Here is a 12,123-nt window from a genome sequence, read left to right as displayed (position 1 = left end):
ACCGCAGACCTTCCCATAATCCCCTCCAGGAACCTAACTATAGCGACTTATGCAGATGACACGGCTTTCCTCGCCTCCTCATCCGACCCACGAGAAGCCTCCGAAACAATCCAAAGGCAAATGGACGCGCTACATCCCTGGCTCAGCAGGTGGAACATCGTAGTGAACGCGGAAAAATCTACCCAAACAACATTTGCACTAAGGAGAGGAGACTGCCCACCGGTCACGCTAAACGGAGTCATCATTCCCAACGCACCCGCACCCAAGTACCTAGGACTTACCCTGGACCGCAGGCTCACTTGGCGTCCCCACATCGTCAGCAAACGCATACAGGCCGATGCGCGTCTGAGGCAGATGCATTGGCTTATTGGGAGAGGGTCCAAGCTAAGGCAGAACCACAAAATCCTGGTGTACAAGGCAATTCTCAAGCCCATCTGGACCTACGGGATACAGCTATGGGGCACGGCAAGCCACACGAATCGCCTGCGTATACAGCGGTTCCAGAATAGGTGCTTGAGAATTGCCTGTAATGCGCATCCCTACCACGAGAATGTCGCCATACATAGGGAACTTGGAATCCCACAAGTCGCTGATGAAATCTCCAGGCTCAGCGAGAGATACCTGAAAAGGCTCGAAAACCACCCTAACCACCTCGCCACCAACCTATTAGACAATAGCCAAACAAGCAGACGTCTCATGAGGAGACACCCTCTCGATCTTCCACAACAATAGACAACTCATATAAAACCCGCCACAAATACATGTACAATAGTATCCCTTAAGCTAATGTTCCCCCGCAAAACCATTTAATTATTGTCCACTAGGACAGATTTTAAATAAATAAACGCACGCTAAAAAAAAAAAAAAAAAAAAAACTAAATTGATGACGAGGTGTTTGGCAACTTGACACAATTCATTAAAGTCTTTATATTAATTATATGATAGGGACAATATCATATGCGTCACTAAATTGATGACGAGGTATTTGGCAACTGATACAATTCTTTAAAGTTTTTATCAAAAATTATATGATAGGGACAATATCATATGCGTCACTAAATTGATGACGAGGTGTTTGGCAACTTGACACAATTCATTAAAGTCTTTATATTAATTATATGATAGGGACAATATCATATGCGTCACTAAATTGATGACGAGGTATTTGGCAACTTGATACAATTCTTTAAAGTTTTTATATCAAAAATTATATGATAGGGACAATATCATATGCGTCACTAAATTGATGACGAGGTGTTTGGCAACTTGACACAATTCATTAAAGTCTTTATATTAATTATATGATAGAGACAATATCATATGCGTCACTAAATTGATGACGAGGTATTTGGCAACTTGATATAATTCTTTAAAGTCTTTATATCAAAAATTATATGATAGGGACAATATCATATGCGTCACTAAATTGATGACGAGGTGTTTGGCAACTTGACACAATTCATTAAAGTCTTTATATTAATTATATGATAGGGACAATATCATATGCGTCACTAAATTGATGACGAGGTATTTGGCAACTTGATACAATTCTTTAAAGTTTTTATATCAAAAATTATATGATAGGGACAATATCATATGCGTCACTAAATTGATGACGAGGTGTTTGGCAACTTGACACAATTCATTAAAGTCTTTATATTAATTATATGATAGGGACAATATCATATGCGTCACTAAATTGATGACGAGGTATTTGGCAACGTGATAGAATTCTTTAAAGTCTTTATATCAAAAATTATATGATAGGGACAATATCATATGCGTCACTAAATTGATGACGAGGTGTTTGTTTGGCTACAGGAAAAATCATTTATTTATCGAATCATCAAGCAAAGGATAAGCTTCAGTGGATCGCAGTATGGCAGCTGCTCAACCACTTACAACACCTTGCCTGTTACAAAAGTCGTTTACAATTGATTCTAGGCTTTGTCATTGTATTAAATAATGCTTTTATATGTAACTAGCGCGGCATCAGGTGATCGAAGATCCTCCTAATTTACTATGTTACAAATTACATTGGCATCACATCCATTGTCGTTTATAAAATAAATTATAAACTTTAAATGGTTTAGAAGCCATACAATGCAAATTGCCCCTTATTTATCATTGCAGTCCAGCACGGATACGACCTTAGAGGCGTTCAGGCATAATCCAACGGACGTAGCGTCATACCACTGTTCGCTCGAACAAGTATTGTGCCATTGGTCCGTACCTGCGGTTCCTCTCGTACTACGCAGGAATGCTGTCGCAACAACGTTTTGTCATTAGTAGGGTAAAACTAACCTGTCTCACGACGGTCTAAACCCAGCTCACGTTCCCTTGCATGGGTGAACAATCCAACGCTTGGTGAATTTTGCTTCACAATGATAGGAAGAGCCGACATCGAAGGATCAAAAAGCGACGTCGCTATGAACGCTTGGCCGCCACAAGCCAGTTATCCCTATGGTAACTTTTCTGACACCTCTTGTTAAAAACTCTTTAAACCAAAAGGATCGATAGGCCGAGCTTTTGCTGTCCCTGTGTGTACTGAACACCGAGATCAAGTCAGCATTTGCCCTTTTGCTCTATGTGTGGTTTCTGTCCGCACTGAGCTGGCCTTGGGACACCTCCGTTATTATTTGAGAGATGTACCGCCCCAGTCAAACTCCCTACCTGGCAATGTCCTTGAATTGGATCATACCTGAGTAATTGGAGTTATACCAAATTTTCAAATCAAAAATACATAAATGCATCGTTTTATTAAAGAATTTGTTTGCGATTATATAACAAACTCGTGATACTTTGATCAAGAAGCTTGCATCAAAACCCAATACCATAAGATATAATAAATATATCCGTATAATGGCTAGGAAATGATACACGTTCCATTTAATCAAGTAAGTAAGGAAACAATAAGAGTAGTGGTATTTCATTGACGATACCAAACCGAGGTCTAATATCTCCCACTTATTCTACACCTCTTATGTCTCCTTACACTGCCAGATTAGAGTCAAGCTCAAAAGGGTCTTCTTTCCCCGCTAATTATTCCAAGCCCGTTCCCTTGGCTGTGGTTTCGCTAGATAGTAGATAGGGACAGTAGGAATCTCGTTAATCCATTCATGCGCGTCACTAATTAGATGACGAGGCATTTGGCTACCTTAAGAGAGTCATAGTTACTCCCGCCGTTGACCCCGCGCTTACTTGAATTTCTTCACTTTGACATTCAGAGCACTGGGCAGAAATCACATTGTGTCAACACCCGCTAGGGCCATCACAATGCTTTGTTTTAATTAGACAGTCGGATTCCCCAAGTCCGTGCCAGTTCTGAATTGATTGTTAATTGATAATCGTTATAATTGATAAGAACTAATTGGTTTAACCCAAATAGTATTCTTAAAATTTTAGCAAGAAAGTTCCACAATTGGCTACGTAACTAAACTATCCGGGGAACAAGTAACTAACATAAATGCTAGAAACTCTATTTACCCAGAACGAGCACATAAACCATGTTATTGTTTCCCAATCAAGCCCGACTATCTCAATCTTCAGAGCCAATCCTTATCCCGAAGTTACGGATCTAATTTGCCGACTTCCCTTACCTACATTATTCTATCGACTAGAGACTCTTCACCTTGGAGACCAGCTGCGGATATTGGTACGGCCTGTTGAGAAGTTTGCGTGTCCCCACCATAAATTTTCAAGGTCCGAGGAGAAAATATCGACACAACAGTATATGTCATGCTCTTCTAGCCCATCTACCATATCTCTCTGCGAAAGACTTCCATGGTAGTACGGCTATAAAACAGAAAAGAAAACTCTTCCGATATCTCTCGACGGCTTCTTTATGGTCGTTCCTGTTGCCAGGATGAGCACGAGGCCCATATTTAATAACAAACGGATACTCAACAGGTTACGGAATTGGAACCGTATTCCCTTTCGTTCAAAATTATTCAAGTGTATTATATTCGCTTTGTTTATATAGTTAGGCATTTTTGTTTTACTTGAAAATTTTCGGCTTCGCCTTGAACTTAGGACCGACTAACTCGTGATCAACCACTGTTCACACGAAACCCTTCTCCACTTCAGTCCTCCAAGGTCTCATTCGATTATTTGCTACTACCACCAAGATCTGTACCAATGGCAGCTCCATGCAGGCTTACGCCAAACACTTCTACGCATACCATTGTACCTTCCTACTCACTAAAGTTTCAAAATTTATATCACAAGTAATATAAATCATCTACTTTAGCGGTAATGTATAGGTATACAACTTAAGCGCCATCCATTTTAAGGCTAGTTGCTTCGGCAGGTGAGTTGTTACACACTCCTTAGCGGATTTCGACTTCCATGATCACCGTCCTGCTGTTTTAAGCAACCAACGCCTTTCATGGTATCTGCATGAGTTGTTAATTTGGGCACCGTAACATTACGTTTGGTTCATCCCACAGCGCCAGTTCTGCTTACCAAAAGTGGCCCACTGGGCACATTATATCATAACCTTGAACTTCATATCAAGAAAGTTAAGGTTCTTACCCATTTAAAGTTTGAGAATAGGTTAAGATCGTTTCGACCCTAAGGCCTCTAATCATTCGCTTTACCAGATAAGATTATTTTATATAATATTAAAATGCACCAGCTATCCTGAGGGAAACTTCGGAAGGAACCAGCTACTAGATGGTTCGATTGGTCTTTCGCCCCTATACTCAATTCTGACAATCGATTTGCACGTCAGAACTGTTTCGGTCTTCCATCAGGGTTTCCCCTGACTTCAACCTGATCAAGTATAGTTCACCATCTTTCGGGTCACAGCATATATGCTCAAGGTACGTTCCAGTTAGAGGCATAAATAATATAAATATACATTATACATAACTATATAGAACGCCCCGGGATTGTGTTAATTAGCTATAAATAGCTAAAAAACTAATCCCATTATTAGTCAAGTTAATTACGCTATTAGGTTTACATCCCAATAACTTGCACATATGTTAGACTCCTTGGTCCGTGTTTCAAGACGGGTCCCGAAGGTATCCTGAATCTTTCGCATTGTTAATCATACAAGAGCATATAATAAACACAAAAATCAATGATAATTATGCCATTATATAATTCCGAAAAATTAACGCTCTGTAATAATATAAATCTATCAGCACTTTATCAAATTAATAACATTTATTCTGTGTTAAAATGCAAGCAATTTAATTGGAATAAACTATAAGTTATATTTTATGATAAATTTGGGATATGCTAATAGATTACAATGTCCTTATATGGAAAAAATGCACATTATTCTTAATAATATTATTTAAATATTACAATTTTAATGATGAATTTTCCATAACGGATATTCAGGTTCATCGGGCTTAACCTCTAAGCAGTTTCACGTACTGTTTAACTCTCTATTCAGAGTTCTTTTCAACTTTCCCTCACGGTACTTGTTTACTATCGGTCTCATGGTTATATTTAGTTTTAGATGGAGTTTACCACCCACTTAGTGCTGCACTATCAAGCAACACGACTCTTTGGAAACATCATCTAGTAATCATTAACGTTATACGGGCCTGGCACCCTCTATGGGTAAATGGCCTCATTTAAGAAGGACTTAAATCATTAATTTCTCATACTAGAATATTGACGCTCCATACACTGCATCTCACATTTGCCATATAGACAAAGTGACTTAGTGCTGAACTGTTTTCTTTTCGCTCGCCGCTACTAAGAAAATCCTTGTTAGTTTCTTTTCCTCCCCTAATTAATATGCTTAAATTCAGGGGTAGTCCCATATGAGTTGAGGTTGTATATATAACTATTTTTTGCCATAAATTCTTTATATATAAATGATAAAACAATCAATTAAATTCGTTATAAATAGTTCCAATAGTTCTTGTAAGCAAAGTTATTTTTTATCCATTTAACGAACCAACGAAGAATAATAACAAAACCAAGATTTTTCTTTTTCCGAATCATTAATAAGAGACAATTCTAGATGAAAAATATTTCAATTTTTTATGCTAGACATTTCTCAGTATTATTTGATTGAAAAAGAAAATATTTCTCTTCGTTTTTCACATTCAAATGTGAGATAATGTTTTTCATTTCTTTTTTAATATTATGAATAAAATCATTATTTAATCCAATAATATACCATATGCTTATAAAAAATTTATAAACAATTAATTAGCATAGTCTTACAACCCTCAACCATATGTAGTCCAAGCAGCACTATAAAATTAATTAAAAGTACATAACAGCATGGACTGCGATATGCGTTCAAAATGTCGATGTTCATGTGTCCTGCAGTTCACACGATGACGCACAGTTTGCTGCGTTCTTCATCGACCCATGAGCCGAGTGATCCACCGCTTAGAGTTTTATAATTCATTTTTATATAATATCAATATTGTTTTTATTGAAAGAAATTAAAAATACACCATTTTACTGGCATATATCAATTCCTTCAATAAATTTATTTTATACCTAAAAATAAATGTTGCGATATGTCTTAGTTTCATATAAGCATTATGTATCATAAAAATCTGGTTATGGTTTGCTATTTGGGTGACACATACTGCAAAATTTATATAAAACATTAACCTGATGGATGACAGGTACAAACATTGTATATTTTAGGTTGTTGCATTAGCCAACGTATGCTCATAACATAGATGAACAATACATATTCGCAACGCGTGTATATTATGGTCCATATACACACACACTTATTTTGAAATACCACATTCAAAATTATTTAATTTTAATTCGACTTCTACTTTCAAAATTTGTTCAGTTTCTTCGATTTCCATTTTCGAGAATTTGTTTTTATAGGAAACGCCATTGTTGTAGTAGGTACTGCCACAAATACGCACAACAACATTAATAATGTTAAAGTCTTTTTATGAGGTTGCCAAGCCCCACATATAAAATAAAAGCCATCTTCATTTTATTTTGACTTTAACTTTTGATTCCGTGGAATCATTTTGTAATATTTTATTTTGGTAAATTGTATTTATTTGTATTATAACAAATGTTTATTAACGATAAGGATATTATACAATAATGATCCTTCCGCAGGTTCACCTACGGAAACCTTGTTACGACTTTTACTTCCTCTAAATAATCAAGTTCGGTCAACTTTTGCGAAACAACCGTAACACGCAAGGCGTCACAGTGATCACGTCCGGAGACCTCACTAAATAATTCAATCGGTAGTAGCGACGGGCGGTGTGTACAAAGGGCAGGGACGTAATCAATGCGAGTTAATGACTCACACTTACTGGGAATTCCAAGTTCATGTGAACAGTTTCAGTTCACAATCCCAAGCATGAAAGTGGTTCAGCGGTTACCCGGACCTCTCGGTCTAGGAAATACACGTTGATACTTTCATTGTAGCGCGCTGCAGCCCAGGACATCTAAGGGCATCACAGACCTGTTATTGCTCAATCTCATTATTGCTAGACGCAATTTGTCCATTTAAGAAGCTAGTGTCCTTATAATGGGACAAACAACAGGTACGGCTCCACTTACATAAACACATTCAAACACAATAAACATTTACTGCCACCATGAATGAAGGCTACATAAGCTTCAGCACCATAATCCTGAAGATATCTATTTAATATATTTGAGTCTCGTTCGTTATCGGAATTAACCAGACAAATCACTCCACGAACAAGAACGGCCATGCACCACCACCATAGATTCGAGAAAGAGCTATCAATCTGTCTTACACACTTATGTTCGGACCTGGTAAGTTTTCCCGTGTTGAGTCAAATTAAGCCGCAGGCTCCACTCCTGGTGGTGCCCTTCCGTCAATTCCTTTAAGTTTCAGCTTTGCAACCATACTTCCCCCGGAGCCCAAAAGCTTTGGTTTCCCGGGAAGCGACTGAGAGAGCCATAAAAGTAGCTACACCCAATTGCTAGCTGGCATCGTTTATGGTTAGAACTAGGGCGGTATCTGATCGCCTTCGAACTCTAACTTTCGTTCTTGATTAATGAAAACATCTTTGCAATGCTTTCGCTTAAGTTAGTCTTACGACGGTCCAAGAATTTCACCTCTCGCGTCGTAATACTAATGCCCCCAAACTGCTTCTATTAATCATTACCTCTTGATCTGAAAACCAATGAAAGCAGAACAGAGGTCTTATTTCATTATCCCATGCACAGAATATTCAGGCATTGAAGCCTGCTTTAAGCACTCTAATTTGTTCAAAGTAATAGTACCGGCCCCACAATAACACTCGTTTAAGAGCACTAGTGCAGGTTTTTAAATAGGAGGAACATATGAAAAAATACAAGTATTTAATCACATATAAGAACTCCACCGGTAATACGCTTACATACATAAAGTATAGTACTAACCACAATTGTAAGTTGTACTACCCGTATGAAGCACAAGTTCAACTACGAACGTTTTAACCGCAACAACTTTAATATACGCTATTGGAGCTGGAATTACCGCGGCTGCTGGCACCAGACTTGCCCTCCAATTGGTCCTTGTTAAAGGATTTAAAGTGTACTCATTCCAATTACAGGGCCTCGGATATGAGTCCTGTATTGTTATTTTTCGTCACTACCTCCCCGAGCTGGAGTGGGTAATTTACGCGCCTGCTGCCTTCCTTAGATGTGGTAGCCGTTTCTCAGCCTCCCTCTCCGGAATCGAACCCTGATTCCCCGTTACCCCGTTGCAACCATGGGTAGTCCTAGATACTACCATCAAAAGTTGATAGGGCAGACATTTGAAAGATCTGTCGTCGGTACAAGACCATACGATCTGCATGTTATCTAGAGTTCAACCAATATAACGATCTTGCGATCGCTTGGTTTTAGCCTAATAAAAGCACATGTCCCATAAGGTTCATGTTTTAATTGCATGTATTAGCTCTAGAATTACCACAGTTATCCAAGTAACTGTTAACGATCTAAGGAACCATAACTGATATAATGAGCCTTTTGCGGTTTCACTTTTAATTCGTGTGTACTTAGACATGCATGGCTTAATCTTTGAGACAAGCATATAACTACTGGCAGGATCAACCAGAATAATGTTTTTCCTTCATATTCCATTCATATATTTTGAATCGAAATAAGCAATATAATAGATATATAGATATATAGATTTTTCACTTTATATAATTCCATGATTTTTTATTATATTGAATAAAATTCAATATTTCGCCTTTGGGTAAAATTTTAATATATAAGTAAAAAAATCCATTCGATTACGGCCATTTTTATATAGCATTCGTAATCCATATTTTCATTTTTAATTTATACTTGTTTTACCAATATAACAAGAATTTCATCTAATTATTGTAATATATATATTTCTATAATTTTATCTTTTTATACATACATATTTCATTATAAAATATCATTTTATTTCCAACATACATAATTATTGTATCCACACATGTACAATTTTTGTTTAACCAATATAAATATTAAGTTAAATCATTTGCATTTTGAAGATAAATTTAAAATTTATCTCTTTTCATATATATCTCTGGTAATATATAACATAAAACCAAGCGCATATGATAATATTTCCACATTTAATATATAATTTTATATTTCTTTCATAAGAATCCATATTTGTATTATACCGTAACGATATAATAATCCAACTATACGGCAGGTAATAAATTAATATTTGCCTGCCTCCAAAAATTAACGATAATATATGGAAACGATTTGTTTCTATATATAATAGAAACTTGACTTTTGTTTCAACGATATTATCTATAAAGCGTATATTCCTATTATCCGCGGAGCCAAGTCCCGTGTTCTATAGAACTGAGAAACAAATTTGTACGGATAATAATATACTTTATTGTATGTAACCAATATAAACATAATCCGAAATAAATATTTCGAATAATGCGGGAGGTCGGCAACCACTGCCTACCTATAGTAGTTTTTGAACCCGCTGTCCTCAAAGCGGGTATTTTCAATTCCGTTTGCCACCCAACATACGGGCTATTCTCTTATATATTAAGAGATTATAGGAACATTTCATTTTTTTTCCATTATTCATATATAATATGATTATTTTTCCCTTATACATATAATAATTAATCATTTTCATATGTATATTATTTAATTTACTCATATTATTGCCAAAATCATATGAATACATAAGTTTTTGAACAATATGAGAGGTCGGCAACCACTGCCTACCTATAGTAGTTTTTGAACCCTCTGTCGTAATTCCGGTCGTTTACACTACTATACCCTCTCACTATAATGGCTTTTCTCTATAATACTAAGAGAATGTGGGATATTTTCAGCATTTTTTCCCTTTTATATAATTAATCATTTTCATATGTACTAAGAATGTGGGATATTTTCAGCATTTTTTCCCTTATACATATAATAATTAATCATTTTCATATGTATATTATTTAATTTACTCATATTATTGCCAAAATCATATGAATACATAAGTTTTGAACAATATGAGAGGTCGGCAACCACTGCCTACCTATAGTAGTTTTTGAACCCTCTGTCGTAATTCCGGTCGTTTACACTACTATACCCTCTCACTATAATGGCTTTTCTCTATAATACTAAGAGAATGTGGGATATTTTCAGCATTTTTTCCCTTATACATATAATAATTAATCATTTTCATATGTATATTATTTAATTTACTCATATTATTGCCAAAATCATATGAATACATAAGTTTTGAACAATATGAGAGGTCGGCAACCACTGCCTACCTATAGTAGTTTTTGAACCCTCTGTCGTAATTCCGGTCGTTACACTACTATACCCTCTCACTATAATGGCTTTTCTCTATTATACTAAGAGAATGTGGGATATTTTCAGCATTTTTTCCCTTATACATATAATAATTAATAATTTTCATATGTATATTATTTAATTTACTCATATAATTGCCAAAATCATATGAATACATAAGTTTTGAAACAATATGAGAGGTCGGCAACCACTGCCTACCTATAGTAGTTTTTGAACCCTCTGTCGTAATTCCGGTCGTTTACACTACTATACCCTCTCACTATAATGGCTTTTCTCTATAATACTAAGAGAATGTGGGAATATTTCAGCATTTTTTCCCCTATACATATAATAATTAATAATTTTCATATGTATATTATTTAATTTACTCATATAATTGCCAAAATCATATGAATACATAAGTTTTGAACAATATGAGAGGTCGGCAACCACTGCCTACCTATAGTAGTTTTTGAACCCTCTGTCGTAATTCCGGTCGTTTACACTACTATACCCTCTCACTATAATGGCTTTTCTCTATAATACTAAGAGAATGTGGGAAATTTCAGCATTTTTTCCCCATATACTTTTCATATGTATATTATTTAATTACTCATATAATTGCCAAAATCATATAAATACATAAGTTTTGAACAATATCAGAGGTCAGCAACGGTCTTTCCTCTATAATACTAAGATAATATGGGAATATTTTCAGCATTTTTCCCTTATACATTTATACATATAATAATTAATCATTTCATGTATATTATTTAATTTACTCATATTATTGCCAAAATCATATAAATACATAAGTTTTGAACAATATCAGAGGTCAGCAACGGTCTTTCCTCTATAATACTAAGATAATGTGGGAATATTTCATCATTTTTTCCTTTATACATTTATACATATAATATTTAATCATTTTATATGTATATTATTTAATTTACTCATATAATTGCCAAAATCATATAAATACATAAGTTTTGAACAATATCAGAGGTCGGCAACGGTCTTTCCTCTATAATACTAAGATAATATGGGAATATTTCAGCATTTTTTCCCTTATACATATAATAATTAATCATTTTCATATGTATATTATTTAATTTACTCGTATAATTGCCAAAATCCTATGAAGACATAAAGAATACAATATGAGAGGTCGGCGCAACCATAATATAGTAGTTGATGACGAGGTGTTTGGCAACTTGATACAATTCTTTAAAAAGTCTTTATATTAATTATATGATAGGGACAATATCATATGCGTCACTAAATTGATGACGTTTTGAAGCATATGATGGCGTCACTAAATTGATGACTTGGCAACTTGATAGAATTCTTTAAAGTCTTTTATATGATAGGGACAATATC

The 12,123-nt window shown here is 35.5% G+C and overlaps 2 non-coding genes and 1 pseudogene across 2 annotated transcripts; all 3 read right to left on the bottom strand.

The window, feature by feature from the left end:
- Positions 1–1,838: 1,838 nt before the first annotated feature.
- Positions 1,839–5,797, bottom strand: LOC117149496. The gene has a single exon (XR_004460336.1). It is a non-coding gene; the product is annotated as a large subunit ribosomal RNA (ribosomal RNA).
- A 394-nt stretch (positions 5,798–6,191) lies between these two features.
- On the bottom strand, positions 6,192–6,371 carry LOC117149494. The gene has a single exon (XR_004460335.1). It is a non-coding gene; the product is annotated as a 5.8S ribosomal RNA (ribosomal RNA).
- A 683-nt stretch (positions 6,372–7,054) lies between these two features.
- On the bottom strand, positions 7,055–9,040 carry LOC117149495 (annotated as a pseudogene).
- Between the last annotated feature and the right edge of the window lie 3,083 nt (positions 9,041–12,123).

Source organism: Drosophila mauritiana, unplaced genomic scaffold (assembly GCF_004382145.1).
Source record: "Drosophila mauritiana strain mau12 unplaced genomic scaffold, ASM438214v1 U_232, whole genome shotgun sequence".
In the NCBI taxonomy this organism is placed as follows: Eukaryota; Metazoa; Arthropoda; class Insecta; order Diptera; family Drosophilidae; genus Drosophila; species Drosophila mauritiana.
The sequence above is the reverse complement of the archived record's forward strand: the minus strand, read 5'-3'. Positions and strand labels throughout refer to the sequence as shown.